The sequence below is a fragment of the Dermochelys coriacea genome, chromosome 6 (assembly GCF_009764565.3).
Source record: "Dermochelys coriacea isolate rDerCor1 chromosome 6, rDerCor1.pri.v4, whole genome shotgun sequence".
Classification (NCBI taxonomy): domain Eukaryota; kingdom Metazoa; phylum Chordata; order Testudines; family Dermochelyidae; genus Dermochelys; species Dermochelys coriacea.
Window position 1 is genome coordinate 72401674 of NC_050073.1, and position 17287 is coordinate 72418960.

At 42.8% G+C, this 17287-nt stretch overlaps 1 long non-coding RNA gene across 1 annotated transcript in view; it reads right to left on the minus strand.

Annotated features, from left to right (window-relative positions):
* LOC119856683 overlaps positions 1 to 17287 on the minus strand; it is a 49458-nt gene that overhangs the window by 5895 nt on the left and 26276 nt on the right. Inside the window, exon 2 of the long non-coding RNA XR_006282119.1 lies at positions 13085 to 13233. This is a non-coding gene — a long non-coding RNA (uncharacterized LOC119856683). The remainder of the gene's footprint in view (positions 1 to 13084; positions 13234 to 17287) is intronic.

Below are 17287 nucleotides of genomic sequence, written 5' to 3' on the forward strand. Positions count from 1 at the left end.
GGGTAGGGGGCCACGACTCAGGCCATGCTGGACAGTACTTCCTGCAGTGTCTAGCTTCACAGGATCCCCCAGTGGAAATCTGGCCCAAGCTCCTGGTGGTGATGTAGAAGCATCAGCAGCCTGGCACCTCCATAGTCCCAGTTCTAGTCCCACGGGTGCTTACATCACACTCACCCCTTCCAGCCTCCCCTCAGGATGGTGCTTGTCCAGGTGAGACCTCTGGAACTCTCTCACAAGGGATGTAGACATGGGAACCAGGTTCCCAGGTGCACTCTTCATGGCTGTAGCCTTCCCAGTCTATGAAACAGTACAGGTAGCCACACGCGCATTGAGAAATGAAGATGCGATGCACTTCATACTCCTCATGACACTGGACCAGTGTCAATGTGGTTCAGTCGGGGATGGGGCTTCAGAAAGGAAATATGTATTTTAAGGGACTGGGGAAGCTGTAGTTTAAAGGTAATCAGGTTGATCTTCTGGCATATCTGGAAGGATTCCAGGAACTGGTGGTCCAGTTTTCAGGAGGGTCCACTGGTCTGGATATGCTTTGCAGCAGCCACACCTTCTGGCCTACTCTGAATGCCTGAGCTTCCTATTGTCAATAGTCCACATGACTCATGTAAGCTTTCTTTGCTTCTTCTAGGTGGTTCTTGAGCACCTCCTGGATGAGATGGATCTGATGGACCCAGTGAGTGGTGGCTGAGTTTGAGGAGGCTGCTGGTAGAGTGGGGTGAAAGCCGTAATTCGTGAAGAAGGGGCTCTGACCTGTACATGCATCGTTGGCATTGTTATATGAAAACTCAACATATGGCAGGAGCAGGAGCCAGTTATCCTGGTGATAGTTCACATAACATCTCAAGTATTGCTCTAGTACTTGGTTCACCTTTTTGGTTTGTCCATCTGTTTGAGGGTGGCATATGGTGAAAAAGGATACATGGATGTCCAGTAACTAGAGCCCTTCACTCCAAAATGAGAGGTAAACTCTGGGCCTTGGCTGAAACTATGTGGTATGGAAATCCATGAAGACAAAACACGGTTTGCACCAAGAGTTGGGCAGTAGTCTTGGCAGAGGGCAGATAATGACAGGGAATGAAGTGGGCCATTTTAATCAGATGGTGCATGAGTGTTAAGAATACTGTATAGCCAGAGGATACTGTAAGTTCCACAATGAAGTCTAGGGCATCTGCTTCTGCTTCCACTTCAAATGGATGAGTTGGGTTGGAGTGTTGCCAGAACTGGGGCCATGGCGAAGATGGACTTGAACTAGTTGAAAAGGTGTTAACGCTTCAGGTGACCAAGGGAACTAAACAGCTTTCTGAAGGAGGTGAGTAAGGGGGGCTATTTGTTCATAGAAGTTGGTGATGAATCTCCTATAAAAATTCACAAAGCCCAGGAAGCACTGAAATTCTTGGAGAATCTGGGGTGCTGTCAAGTTGTGGATGGCTTCCACCTTCTGAGGGTCTATCTCAATGCACTCTGGGAAAATAATGCAACTTAAAAAGTCAGTGGTGGCCTGGTCAAAGGTGCACTTCTCTAGTTTCACATACAAATAATGCTTCTGTAAGCTCTCCAGAACGGACTGGACAGTAGTGCTGTTCCGGGCTCTTAGAAAATATCAGTGTATCATGAAAGTAGATGATCACATATTGGTCCATGATGTCCCCAAATATGAAATGTTGAAATGTTGTGCGGGTTTAGCCAAATGGCATTACTAGATATCCAAAGTGCCCATACTGGGTATGAAAAGTGGTCTTCCATTTGTCCCCAGATCTTAATCAGACTAGACTGTATGGACCCTAAAGATCAAGTTTAGTGAAGCTCCTGGCAGTCCTCAGGTGTTCTGGTCCAACAGATCTGGGATGAGAGGTAGGGGGTACCAGTTATGAATAGTCACCTGATTTAGTGTGCGATAAGTCTACACAGTGGCATATTGACCCATCATTTTTTTGCAGAAAGAGGACTGGTACTCCTGTAGGAGAGGTGGGTCACTGAATGAACTCTTTGCAAGATTTTCCGGTTCAACGTGGTGTATATCTGTCTGTAGGTCCCCTTTTCCCCAGGTGGTAGGTCTATCTGACAGTCATAGTCCCTGTGTGGAGGTAGGGAATCCATGTTTTTCCTTTCAAACATATCCAGGTAATCTCAGTACTTGCTAGGAAGGCTGGGATTCTGGCCTAGAGCTGCCTTCTCTGATTAGCCCCCCGCCATTTTGGGTTTCACTTCCAAGGGTCTTACCCAGTCCTGGGGTCCAGGGTGTAAGTCACTTGGGCATTGGTTGATTTGTTATAGGCAGGCTTTCTGGCAATATTCAGAGGGTAAACTAATGCTCCACCACCAGGAGATACATGGGTCATGTTGCTCCAACCAATGCCTACCATTATTGGGAAGGCTGGAGAGTGGATCATATCGAAGCATATTATTTCCCAGTGCACTTCCACTATGGCAACTACAGGGATGGGTCAGGTTCTACTCGAGGATTGAGGGATGGTTCTGGAACGTAGAGTGTGGTGATGCCCAAGCTGTACCCCCCTACTGGGCCCAGGCTGGTCCATTTCCCAAGCTCTTTTCAGCTGGAAAGGAGGCCAGGGCTTGTTCTGATGCCCCACTGTAATAACAGAGGGTCAACTGCTGGCAACGATCTTTCTCCTCCGGGGCCAGGCATCGGTGATCCAGGTTGACCTGCATGCATTCAGGAATGAGTTCTACAGGCTTTGGCTTAGTAGGTGGATATGGAAGCATTAGGCTGCCTCTTCTTTCCTTCTTCTGATTGTTCAGACAAGACTTGATGTTCCGAGTGAGTTCAATAAAGGCCTCTAGGCAAGATGGGGTTTTCAATGCAAGCTAGCTTATCCTCACTAAGTCCCAGCCAGCACAGGTGCAGTCTCATTTCAGTCAACATCAGCCACAAGCCATCAGAAGTAAGTTGGGTAAGAGGTGGCTGGTCTTGCCCCGACAAAGCTTCCAGAGGGCAACAGAGCAGATGCGATGTGGGTCATCAGAGATGGTTGGGAAGGCTTGGCTTGCAGGAAGGCGTTGGGATGCACTGGGCTGTTCTGTTCCAATGGGGGGAAGCCCAGTTGAGTGCTTCACTGGTGTGAAGGCTGACTACTAATCCCACCTTTGTCTGGTCTATGAAATACATTCAAGGGCGGGCAGAAAGAGCGACCTGCTTTAGTTCAGGAACCCCTAGAATTTCCAACAATCTCTGTCCAATGGTTCAGGCAGTGGCACCCATGGAAGCCAGGTCAGGGAACGGCACATAGGGTAGCTGCTTCTCCCTGTGCTAGTGAGCTTCATCCCCTGGGCTTGCAAAAGAGCTAACTGCTCATGCAGGGTCTGTGCTTCAGTTACGAACTGCATAGCTTGGGTCTGTAGCATAAGGTTCTCCACCTGCAGGTGGGTGACATGGAGCTGCAGGTCCCAAGTCCTCAGGGAACCATTGGAAAGAGGGTGGCAAGCTCCTGCCATCTCCTGTGTAGGGGTTGGATATGGGCAGGAGGAGCACAAAGATAGTCTGAGCAAACCTTCAGGGCAGGGCCAGCAGTAGCTGCTGTGCACTGGTCAGTTACCAAGTTGCAGACTAACACGGCTGCTACTCTGAAACAAGTTGCAGTCAGGAGACTTGTAGCAGAACTTGGATCAAACTGCGTCAGGATATCAGGAAGTCAGGATTAGACACCAAGTTGCAAACAGGAAGCAAGTAGCAGAGTTGTGGATGAACTGGGAACAGAGCCTATGAGTATGTCTACACTGCAATTAAACATCCGTGGCTAGCCCACATGAGCTGACTTGGTCTGTTTAATTATGGTGTAGACTTTTGGCCTCTGGTGGCCGGAGCCTGGGCTCTGGGACCGTGTGAGGCAATAGAGTTCCAGCACTCAGGCTTCAGCCCAAGCCCGAACATTTACACCACAATTAAACAGTCTTGTAGCCCATGTAGTCAGCCACGGATGTTTAATTGCAGTGTAGACATAATCTAAGGTTCAGAGTAAGGCAAGATCTGGAGTGGAAGCAAGCAGGCAATCTGCATCATGGCTGAGACAGCTTCCTGTAATGGCTTCCTTGTTTATACATGGGCCAATCAGTGGGCTATAGGGTGGGGCTCCACTCAGGCCCTGATTGACTGTACCTCCTGCAGAGTCTCCCAACAGAAACCCCATTTGAGTACCTGGTGCTGATGTGTAAGTGGCCATAGCCTAGAACCTCCATAGTCCCAGGTTCTAGTCCTTCAGGTGCTTACATAGAATTTGTCTAGAGTGGTGAGGAAAAAAGGCAGTATTCCCCTTCCCATACAGGAATAGCTATATTTAAACCAATATGATTGCATCTTTAAACCAATACAATTGCATCCAAACTAGGGTACTGTACTGCTTTAGCTATACCAGTATACTTAAAGCAGTACAGCTTTCTAGTGTAGACAAGGCATTAGACTAGAGAATTACTGATCTAAAGGCTGGTGATGAGCAATCTGGTTTGCCTGAAGCACATACAAGTTAAAAGAAATAATAGAGCAGCAGATTTTAATTCTTATGGCTAGAGGATGATGGGTGATTTGCTCTCCTATACAACAATGAACTCAACAGCCGGAGTACAGAAATTTGTTTTCTCTCCTTCACCCATTTGAGGGACCTGGAAATGTGAGGGAAGGTTTTAGCTTTTATTTTTAAAACAAAACAAATGAAGAAGCAAAACAAAAGCCCTTTTTCTTATGAATCTATCCTTGTAGTGAAGATCTATATTAACTTAATTCCTTGTTTGTACATTTGTTATTGATTTTTCCTAAAGATTATGGACTTTGTACAGTTCAGCCTTTTTATACTCATATCCCAAACTCTCACAATGAGACTGTGATTTTATGACCTCTCGAGTGTACAAGAGGAAAATATGGCAGTTATTTCAAACAGGAGGCAGATTCTTTTCAGGAAGTCAAAAAAAAAGTTTAATTCTTGAACCACTGTATGTTTGAACTGCTTTGTAATTAAACCTCTCTGGTACCATATTATCCAGAAATCAGTCATTTGGAGAAAATATGTAGAACTCTTTGATTGGCCTTTCTGAATCTATTTTTCACAGTTGCAAAGTCCTGGTCAAACAAATTAAATTACTGCAGCAGTATGTAACTAATTTTATGTAAATTAAGGTGTTAATGTTCTGAATCACATTCCTGAAAATGGTCTGTTTTCTCTTGCAGTTTTCCTTCATTAATGATACTATAAATAAGCAAATCTAAAAATTAATATCTACAGGACTAAGTGGATAAAATGTTGCCCCTTGATCCTTGAAAGAATTAAATCTACAAATAGTTTTATGGTCAGTCTACACTTGTCAGTAACCCACCCAAATAAATCAACATGCTTATCTTGATGCAAACAGGAGTAAGCTGATATGAATTCAGTTTCTTGTATAGTGGGTGAGCTATGCAAGTTAGTGGTCATATGTTGGGTATATGATTATTGTTACATTTTAACTGCTATTTGTGTCAATCCCTTAATACAAGCAAAACTGACACTGCAGATTACAAAGAAGAAAATAATGGCAATTTAATAGAACCAAACTAAGCACAATTTGAAGTCATAATCTTTCTGAGGAAAGGAAATAATGAACTAGTCCATTACATGATAGGATAAAAATAATGTAAGAAAAAATTAAAATAAAAACACAGGTGGAAGAGGTAAACAGGATTTTTTTTAATTAGAATGGATAATTTTAGGATCTATTCAGACTAAATTAATATGTGACCTCCCGTAAAGTGGAGTCATAGAAATCTGCATAGAATATGAGCTTCACAGCAACCAATCTAGCAAGAAAGAAGGCTGTCCATTCTGCAATCGAAGAACACTACCAAAACAAAAACAACTCCATGGTCATCTTTTGCAGAGCTGCATGGAGCTCAAGAGTTTATGTACGTAAGCCCCCAACTCCTGACTGCCAGTGCCCTCATCTTTTCCACCTCTCCCTGAAGGGGATTTGTAGAAACCACAAGTTTCTTTCTTGCACCATTTCAGAAGGGGGATATAGATAGGTCCAAATTGGTTTTATTTTTTAAAGAAATAATGTAAATTGGAGATGTTATGTGACAATGATAATGAATCATAGTGTGTCTTTCTTCTAAGACTGACCAAGGAACTTTACTGGAATAAAGGAAAACAGTATTCTCCTCAAAGCTTCTCTAATGCTTGTGAGGTTTCTACCTAGAACTCTTCTGCAGCCTCCGCCTGGCTGGCATTCTGCTGCAGATTCAAAGGAACAGTTCAGGTGTGCGTGTACAGATAGTTTCTCCTACCCACTCCATCACTGAGATAAAGAGTTGAGGGGAGTCTTTTACCCTTAATTTATGATAGAAACTGATGTTTTGAGGTCTCTTTCCTCCTCCAGTTGTCTCAGCCACAGAAGGTTTGATCTTCCTCCCTCTGAAGTGAATCAAAGATTGGCCATTGACTTCAACATGAGCATGATTTGGCTTTCTATACAGCCACTTCCATCTGAGGATATCACAACACTACACTCAGCATTGCCAGTTGGCATGATATTTATTGGTTTTCTTAGAACCCCTGCTTCTGGAATCGTATGACTGTGAGAATCTCAGCTTTCACATTCTTTAAAAAGGAACCTTTGTTATCATGGAGAAAAATTTGAAAACATGAACCCTAAAAGCTAAAAAACTGAGCCAAAACAAAGAACTCCAAATTCATTATTTTTTAAAATAATCTCATCATTTTTAAAGCATTCATCAATTGTTGGGGCCTAATTCGTGATCTTTGAATACCTGGTGTTGGCAATACCACAATTATTAATTAGTTAGCTCTCAAAACACCACTACAAGGTGGTGGTCAGGGGGTGGGGGTGTGGATAGGGGTCAGGGCAATCAGAGGGCAGGGAACAGGGGGGTTGAATGGGAGCAGGGATCCCAGGGGGAGCAGTCAAGAAGGAGAGGAGGGGTGGGATGGGGCGGTGGGGGGCAGTCAGGGGCAGAGGTTCCGGGGATGCTCAGGGGACAGGGAATGGGGGGGATGGATGGGGCAGGAGTCCCGGGAGGCAGTCAGGAAGGAGAGGGGAGGTTGGATTGGGAAGGAGTCCGGGGGCAGTCGGGGACAGAGAGCAGGGGTGGGGGTGGATGGGGGCCGGGGGTCGGGCCATGCCTGGCTGTTTGGGGAGGCACAGCCTACCCTAACCAACCCTCCATACAATTTCAGAAACCAGATGTGGCCCTCAGGCCAAAAAGTTTGCCCGCCCCTGCCCTAGGGTCTACATTCACAAAGGGACTTAGGCATTTCAACACTTAACTCTTAGGCACCATGCTGCCCAGTGGAATTCACAATCCTGAGTTCGGCCCAGGCTGCCTAACTCAATGCTTGGAGAGAGGGAGCAGGGAGGATTCACAGAAACCAACAAGCTGCCTAAGTTTGCCAGTAGAAAATGCCAAGGAGAGGCCCCAAGCCTTAAAAGTAGTTTGGCACACACTACCCCACTCCACCTGATTGAAAGCAGGGATTTAAATGCAGGTCTCCCAGGTTAGCAAGCTAACCACTAGGCTATAAGGTGTTCTGGGGTGGATTGATCTCAATCTCACCTGTTGAAACTGTTGCACTTTGGAAAAATGGTTAGTTATTCACTAGAGCACTAACTGGAGCTTAGGTCTCCCAAACCCCAGGTGAGTGCCCTAACTGTGCTATAAAAAGGACCTAGGGGTTACGGGTGGACGAGAAGCTGGATATGAGTCAACAGTGTGCCCTTGTTGCCAAGAAGGCCAATGGCATTTTGGGATGTATAAGTAAGGGCATTGCCAGCAGATCGAGGGATGTCATCGTTCCCCTCTATTCGACATTGGTGAGGCCTGATCTGGAGTTCTGTGTCCAGTTTTGGACCCCACACTACAAGAAGGATTGGAAAAATTGGAAAACGTCCAGCAGAGGGCAACAAAAATGATTAGGGGACTGGAACACATGACTTATGAGGAGATGTTGAGGGAATTGGGATTGTTTAGTCAGCGGAAGAGAAGAATGAGGGGGGATTTGATAGCTGCTTTCAACTACCTGAAAGGGGGTTCCAAAGAGGATGGATCTAGTCTGTTCTCAGTGGTAGCAGATGACAGAACAAGGAGTAATGGTCTCAAGTTGCAGTGGGAGAGGTTTAGTTTGGATATTAGGAAATACTTTTCACTAGGAGGGTAGTGAAGCACTGGAATGTGTTACCTAGGGAGATGGTGGAATCTCCTTCCTTTGAAGTTTTTAAGGTCAGGCTTGACAAAACCCTGGCTGGGATAATTTAGTTGGGGATTGGTCCTGCTTTGAGCAGGAGGTTGGACTAGATGACCTCCTGAGGTCCCTTCCAACCCTGATATTCTATGATTCTATGAAAGTCATTGTCATTCTCTTTCTGGCCCAATAAATATTGAATTAGTTATACAACATGGAACACCTTAAAGAAGAGGACTTGAGAGCAGCCTGCCCAGAATACCCAACAGGCTGATGGTTACAGCATTCTCCAAAGATGTGGGACACCTGGGTCCAAATCAGGCAGAGTGGAGAGTGAAACCTGCGTCTTCAACAGCCCAAGTGAATGCCCTAGCCACCAAACTATTGGGTCTATTGAGAACCCCCACCACACACACAAATCCCAATCTGCTCACCTTCGGCTGCATTTTGTGTGGGTTTTTCATGCTCTGGACATGTGAACCAGATCAGGGTGTGCAGGCAAGATAGGAGGGGAAATGCCTAGTTTGTGAATCCCACCAGGGTTTAGCCATGAGTTTAGTCATCAAGCAGTTTGGGAGGTATTAGGAATTAAGCAATTTTACACATGCCCACTTGCAAAAACTTAGGGAACTACACTGGTGAAAATGTAGGTGGACAGGGAATTTAGGTGCCTACAGGGGTAAGCTGCAACTGAGGGGAGGGTTTGAAGAATCTCAATGGTACCTAAATACTGGATTTAACTGACACTTTAGGCACCTAGGAACCAATACCAGTGGCTTCTTGAAAATGTACCCACAGTGCCTTAATTCAAAATCTTGCACTCAGTCAGTAACACAGCAGACACTAGAACCCAGCTGTCCTGGGTTCCAATTCCCTGCTAAAACCACTAGACAAACTGCTTCTATTACTATTGTAAGAAATTATTTAGGTCAAAGGTTAGATTCAGAGATTGCTATGAACTTGCATGCAAGAATACAGAATTAAAAGGAAAGCACTTCATTCAAGTTGTAACTCTGGTGAATAAGATTACCCTCCCACCATGTTAACATTTCTTCAGAAATCAAGATCTAGGCCTCTCACCTTCACAGATGTCTAGACTTTAAAGAAAAGTAAACTTCTTCTGAGAGGATGAGCAATTGAGCCTTGTGTACACAGTCGCTGCAAAGGAGGCCACACTTGTTCGAAGATGGAATGTGAAAAAGAGCATCTGGCAAGGCAAAAATAAAATAAACTGAAGAGCAGCCATGAGTGAAAATACTCCCTTGAAAACTACCATCAGTGCTACTGAGAAAAGAAGATAATCCAGATTATAACCACTACAGTGCTAGTAGGAATTCTGGAAAACAAGTACAGTGCTTGTCAACATGAAAGCTTATAGAGCAGTGAACAAGAGAGGACGGGTGAGGAGCTCAGGAGTTCAAAAAGCTTTCTATAAAAGCTAGAGATCGGTCAAAGGAAAAGCCCAAATCTGAAGCCCTGCACATTTTCTTGAAGTTGGCCCTATTTAGAATGTACCATATGAGCATGAAACAGATGATGCATGTGGGTAGTGACAATTGTTTTAGCTCTTCATCTGTAATCTCAAAATATATCTTGTTTGATATTTAAATGAAGAACAAAACCATTCTTAAATCAGTTCTTGCTGCGTGTAACAGGATCTCCCCAAGCCTGGTGTCAGACCTTGTTTCTGTCTCAGTTTCCCCACCACGTAAGCCGGTGGGCCAGCTCACCAGCCAGTGCATCCATGATGCTTCCACCAGAGTCAGCATTCCAGGGATGTGTCAATTGTTCAAACACACACACAGTTTAACAACCAAAGCAAGTAAACCAGGTCCTGTTTCCCGGACCCTCCTAAGGCCTCTATCTCAGAGGCTTTCTCCTGCTGCCTACACAGCAAATGTCCCCATCTAAGCCTTTAACCTAGCACATTCTTTTCCTAACCCAGGATTTCCTGGAGGAGCCTTCTTGCAGCTCTCCCTCCCCCAGCTTCCACTTTATGACCCCAGCATTTTTCCCTTCACCTGGGAAAGGTGGGTTGAGCCTGGCATGGAGTGTAGCTGAGCCACAGCCCCATTAACAGGCCAGCTTACCCTGTGACTCTCAGTAATATTTAGGCATTCATACAGTATATTAAATGTAAGTCTTTGCATCTGGTTTGAACTGTGCAGACTCCTTGAAACCAGAAGGTCAAATCCAAGCAGGAGTAATTCAGCACTTCCTCCTTCTTAGGTAGATACTCTGAAATTCATGCAGTTTACTGCGGAGGAGTCTTTTGGTTGAAACCTTGAAAAATTATATCATGTCTGCTGTGTGTGTATTAGATATTCCATAGCAAGCTTCCTGTGAATAGGGGATTTGCTTCAGCATCCTTGTTCAATATGTCCCGTCACCACACGCTTTGCAGCATGTTTATTGTTATTACTATTGGACATTTATATTAAAGTAACATGTAAACGGCACAGCCAGGTAGTTCTCCATTGTACTAAGCACTGTAGAAGCATACATGATGGTCTCTGCCCCAAAAGAGTTTACAATCAAAAAGCAAGACATAATAGGTGGATGAGATTAAGAGGGATCCCAGATGGGGAGGGGGGAACTGTATAACAAATGTTCTATCTATTTTAGGGGCTTATATGGCCCCCATTACCATAGTATCTGAGCACCTCCCAATCTTTAATGTATTTGCCCTCACAATAGGGAAGAACTGTTGTCCCCATTTTACAGATCGGGAACGGATGCACAGAGAGGCTACAGTAACTTGCCCAAGGTCACACTGAAAGTCTACAGTAGAGCAGGGACTTAAACTCAGGTGGTCTCCCAAGTGCTGGGCTAGTGTCCTATCCAGTAGACCATTCTTCCTTTTGGAAGTACATAATTGTTAGCCAGTCATCAGTAATGATCAGAGTGGTCTACCTGACTAGCTATTGTCGCGTTGCCGTTTACTGTATGCATTACAGTGAGTTTTGAGGAGGGACTTAAAGGAGGACAAGATGGTGTGCTGTGCCCCCTTTTCCCATCTGGGCTGCTTTCCATCCAGAGGCTGCTGCATTTCAATGCTGGAGAAATTCCCATATAGTGTCAAAAAATTTCAAAGCCACTTGGATGGCACATAAATCTGATTGTAGGCACCCAGTGTATACACGCCACAGGCTGATCAGGTTTTTTTTTTTTAAAAGAAGAATCCTCTATCTTTTCTGAACGTTTGCAATGATTTTTGTGGGGCCATGCCCCAAGCATTTGCCCAGTTATGCAGAGCTGAAGTTATCAGAAAGAGTTTCTGTACAGTGAAAACCACCTAACCATATCTGATATACATAGTCTGACACCCTTATCAGGAGGGAAGCAGAAGGCAAATGGCCCAAACAGAAAATAAACTTCTCTTGAAGGCAGATAAATAAGCTGGCCACATCTGAGCCAAAAGGTGGAGAAGAAGGGGTAGAGAGAGGGGTCAAATGTCAACTCTTCCACATCAACTCTTCAAGGCAAAGAAGTGCCATCTCAGTCCAGCACATCCAATATCTGACCCTGCAGAACCTGCTGGATAGGTCAGAGCCAATACCCAGCATTTCATCTCAAGAGGGCTTGATTCCAGGGAAGGAAAATGTGATGATCTGTTATAGCAAGGTTCTGAAGGTACTTAAACAGGAATATACAGTAGGAGGCAAAAAGCAGCTGGACGACCCAGGTTTATAAGAGTGGTCTGCATGAATGTCTTGAATCAGCATGGGATAGCTACCTTCATGAATACTGCAATCAAAGCCCTGACCACAGCACAGACTTCTGCACTGAAGTCTCTGCACATCTCCTAGCCCAGTACCTAGATCAGCATGCTACTTGACATCACAACCAGCTGTTCTGTGATTATTTGATTAACTATTTTTTTCCTTCAGAAGGACATCTCCAAAGTTCTCTAAAACCAGCCTGCCCTGCATGCACTCTCCTGGCCTCTGAGTCAACCCATGAAGGGCCAAAATCCATTTAATGTGGATGTAAAATCTTAACCACAGTTTCTGTTAAGAACTTTTCATATAGGCCTGGAGTCCACAGCTTGATCTGAGGCCTGGGGCCTAGCTAACAAAGAACAATACATAGCTAAAAGAAAGCAGGGGTAGACAGACAACCTTGTGTGTTTCAAGTCGATGAGTGGAATCAGCATAACTCCAGATGGTGAGCCATAATTGCGTGTCCTTACCGTGAGTTACAGACACACGAAGCGCTAGAAGGGCCTCAAAGTTAACTCCCTGATGCAGGAAGAAGATAGTGGTACAATACCCCTCAGATGTCAGAGTTCAGGGAGAGGCCTAACATGATTGACATGAGTTATGACATCCTCCCCTTACAGATGTATGCCAATCCTAGTCCACAGAAATGCAAGGGTAAAACTATAAACAATTATTATTGTTACATACTAATTATTGCTTTTTTGCTTTAAATCTCCAGGAATATACCTGTTGGTCAACCAGGAGAGCTGCTACTTCATTCTCCTGGACCCCAAAATTAGGATTTAACCTATATACTTTAATAGGAATAGTTTGAGAGTAATTACCTGCGTATTAGCAATATGTTAACCTGAGCCATGGGCGGAGCCATTTTGTAATCTTTTAGACCATTGGCTTATTGTGCTTATCTTATCTTGCTGCTAGAACCTATCCAGGGGCTTGGGACCTCCCACCCCATCGCTTCTCTCCGCACAATGAGCACCCTATATAATCTATTGTAACCAATTGTTTTGCAGTGTCTCTGAGCCTAATAAGCAAAGTGACACTCTGCCAGTGCTGTGCGTAATAAACCCTTGTGCTTGACTTTACATGGTATCTATTTCTGTTCCTTCAATTTGCACCTAATTACCTGACTTAGACATGCCCTGCCGATACCTAACTTTCAGGTACCTGAGTAGAACAGCTGTTGTGTAAGAACATGGCGTGTGGCTGCAGAGACCAAAAGTCATCCTCCATTGTGGAAGGCAGGGCTCTGGACTGCTGGGGGAGATCATGGAAATGCAGATCACTGTAAACAGCCGGCTCTGGTTACTGTGGTACTACAAATACAAATAATTTAATTGCAGAGTATAAGCGTTCCATGCATTAGTGAAAAGAACAACAAAGTGCACAAAACCACATAGGATGTTCTCTCTCCCCACCAGGACATTCAGTTTGAAAATATACCTTATATACTCAAGGCAAACTGTAGGCACACAGGAGGCCGAGCACCCCATCTTGAAAATTACTTATCTGCTCATCCTCCAATTAAAACTGAACAAGGTGACCATTTGACCATGAAGGTGCCTAATGATCTTTGAAAATTTGGGACACAATTTCTAATGCACTATTTAGGTGTAAAATATTGGTTTTGCTCTTTATTAATGTAAAAAAATATTTTTCCAGATCTTAATATGCATGTATCAAAGACTTCATTATGAGGGAATGCCATCAACATTATCTGATACCAGAATATTTTGATAGACTTCCCTCTTTTGATACCAATGTGAAGGAAACTATGTTTGCTATTATTAACAAGAATTTAGAATCGGCATCCTTCACAGGCAAAAAACTTAACATCATGAACTCCCTGAATCTTGGTATTACTGCATACAGGCACAATAGTACACAGTGATGCACCCACATGTAGTGAATTACAGGACTAGTGTCTCAGTAACTAAAGTAAAATGAATTCATGATATCAGTAAACTTAAGGGCTATGGAAAAAATTGCATAGCAACTTCATTTTTGACCAGCCTGCATTCACTACAGCCTTAGCTTTATATTCCACATAGCTTGAACTGGTAAAAAGTAAGCTCCTTGAAGGTATACTACGGAGTATAATATGGTAATAAGCACCAATACAATACAACATAGATAGGATTTTTCTGCCTATTAATTTTTTGCATTGAGTCTTTATAAACAGAAATATGATTTACATATCAGTTACAAGTCTCACACCCCCTCAATATATAAAACATACCAGGGTAAAATCTTGGCCCCAACAAGAGTTTAACCATTGATTTCAGTGTAGCCCAGATTTCACCTCACAAATGATGTATGTTTTATAGGGTATAGATAATTTTTAAAAAATATATTGTGAGTTATTTAACATTGTCCAAATTCCAGTAACTATCAAGATTCTACAGTTAAGCTTCTTTTACTATTAATTTGAAATGCCAAAACAGTAAAATATCCTAGTCAGTTATCAGTACTGTGGAATTTGCATACATGTGCTGTAGATCTATAAGAAATTGAAACAGAGTCCCATTCAGTACTCCTCGCGCAAGAAAATCCCTCAGCAAAATCAACACTATATTTTTTTAAATTGATCATAGTGGTAATGATGGGTTATAAACCTCAAACTTTATGCAGATCTTAAATGTCACCAGTATTATGGCATACAAAGTTAAACCAACTTTTACTGAGGAGAAATGCCTTTTGAATAGCAGTAGTGAAATTTATCCCACCAAATGAATTTCTGCGATATGATTGCAAAATGAACCTATTTTTTTAAACAGGCAAAGAGAAGGGACAGCCAGTCTGAGATTTACACCTGATTTGTGTTATAGTAATCTTTGAAATTAAGAAGTGTATCCTTGCATTTCATTAAATTCTAGCTAATGAGATAACTGTCTTCCCAAGGAGGGAGTGATGAAGTACTCATGCCATAAAGCATAAATTAATGCTGCAAGGTTAAACACTGGAACTAACTCATGTTTCAACAAAAGCCCCTACCAGCAGTTAAATTAACTGACATAAATACCATAAAATCTGTCTTTATTTTAGTCTCAGATGATGCTTCTTTTTACACCCCTGCTTTCAGTTTGTATAACTCATTTTTGCACATTATTGCATGCACCATTTGCCATTTAAAGAATCAGCTACAACTGGAAAAAAGATTTGAGGAATCAAATACTCGGGGAGAAAAACCTGTGGGCATGAGGGATACCCCATCATACTGCGTACTGCTAGTACTGTTTAAAGAAAAATACTACAATAGACAACCACAGTTCAAAGAAACAGTTTGGTCTGGACAGCAGACCAAAGAAATCTACTTTTTCAAGCTTTTTGATAGACATTTTGAAAAAAAAAAAAAAGCTAAAGAAAACCTGTGGTGATAATAGGTTTGATATATATTCTGGCAAAAATTATATCACATTAATGAGGTGGCTTAAAGGGCTCATGCATTTTGTACAAGGCATTTCAATGTATTAGTATAATTAGCAGTGATGAGAAAACTGTTTGGAACTGAATTACCTCTCATGAGTTCATTTGAGCAATATGAAATTACACCATGCAAGAAGGAAAATTATGGAGCCATCCAGAGAGAGTTCATGCTTGATTTGATCATAGCCACTAATTGGATGATCATTTTCGTAAAGCTTTTCAAATGGGTGACAGTTTCTGCCTCTCATTTTCGTAATGGACTAGCTCTTTATTTCTTGTACTAAGCAACCAAACATACGTTAGTTAGATATTTTGGTGTTTCTACAGGACCCTACAGGTGTAATTGTCACAATCTGAGCAACCTTTGTCCCTTAATTAACTGCTTTTTGGGGACCCCTAATGAGAGTTGCTGTTCTTGTTAACAATCTTAGAGAATACCTGATGAGTAAGACTCTCCAAAGTCTGATGCATGTCAGCAGACACCGTATGACAGCAATTTAATGAAGTTAAAAACTGACCTGATTCTGATGGTAGCATCTGTGTTGTATAGCTTTTGATTCATGCTAGTCTATTTTTTTAAAACTTGAATTGGGTGTTCTGGTGAAGAATAACAGGAAGGTGAAGGATACAGGAAGGAGAGCTTATTAATGAAAATACTTTATGAGCTCTATTTCTGTGCCCCCTAATATCCAATAACACAGAGGGAATTGAAACCATGGTAGCCTTCTTCATATAATTTACTTGAAATGAAGTGCATAATATATAAAATACTTGGGTTTTGGATGGTTAAACATTCAGCTTCTTTACTATTTTATTGTGTTTTTATTCTTATTTTTCACAATTTTTCTCTTTTTTTGAAAACCATTATTTCTGTTTTTTTAACACAAGTATTTTGCAACCAGATTAGGAGTGGAAATTATTAACTAAAAATAGCACTTTTCTCAAATAGTATCAGGTTTCAGAGTAGCAGCCGTGTTAGTCTGTATTCACAAAAAGAAAAGGAATACTTGTGGCACCTTAGAGACTAACAAATTTATTTGAGCATAAGCTTTCGTGAGCTACAACTCACTTCATCGGATGCATTTGGTGGAAAATACAGAGGGGAGATTAATATACACACACAGAGAACATGAAACAATGGGTTTTATCATACACACTGTAAGGAGAGCGATCACTTAAGATGAGCCATCACCAGCAGCGGGGGGGAGGGAGGAAAACCTTTCATGGTGACAAGCAAGGTAGGCTATTTCCAGCAGTTAACAAGAACATCTGAGGAACAGTGGGGGGTGAGGTGGGGGGGGGGAGAAATAACATGGGGAAATAGTTTTACTTTGTGTAATGACTCATCCATTCCCAGTCTCTATTCAAGCCTAAGTTAATTGTATCCAGTTTGCAAATTAATTCCAATTCAGCAGTCTCTTGTTGGAGTCTGTTTTTGAAATTTTTTTGTTGAAGAATAGCCACTCTCAGGTCTGTAATCGAGTGACCGGAGAGATTGAAGTGTTCTCCAATTGGTTTTTGAATGTTATAATTCTTGATGTCTGATTTGTGTCCATTTATTCTTTTACGTAGAGACTGTCCAGTTTGACCAATGTACATGGCAGAGGGGCATTGCTGGCACATGATGGCATATATCACATTGGTAGATGCGCAGGTGAACGAGCCTCTGATAGTGTGGCTGATGTGATTAGGCCCTATGATGGTGTCCCCTGAATAGATATGTGGGCAGAGTTGGCAATGGGCTTTGTTGCAAGGATAGGTTCCAGGGTTAGTGGGAAACCTACTGACCGCTATGCCTACCTACATGCCTCTAGCTTTCATCCAGATCATACCACACGATCCATTGTCTACAGCCAAGCTCTACGATATAACCGCATTTGCTCCAACCCCTCAGACAGAGACAAACACCTACAAGATCTCTATCATTCATTCCTACAACTACAA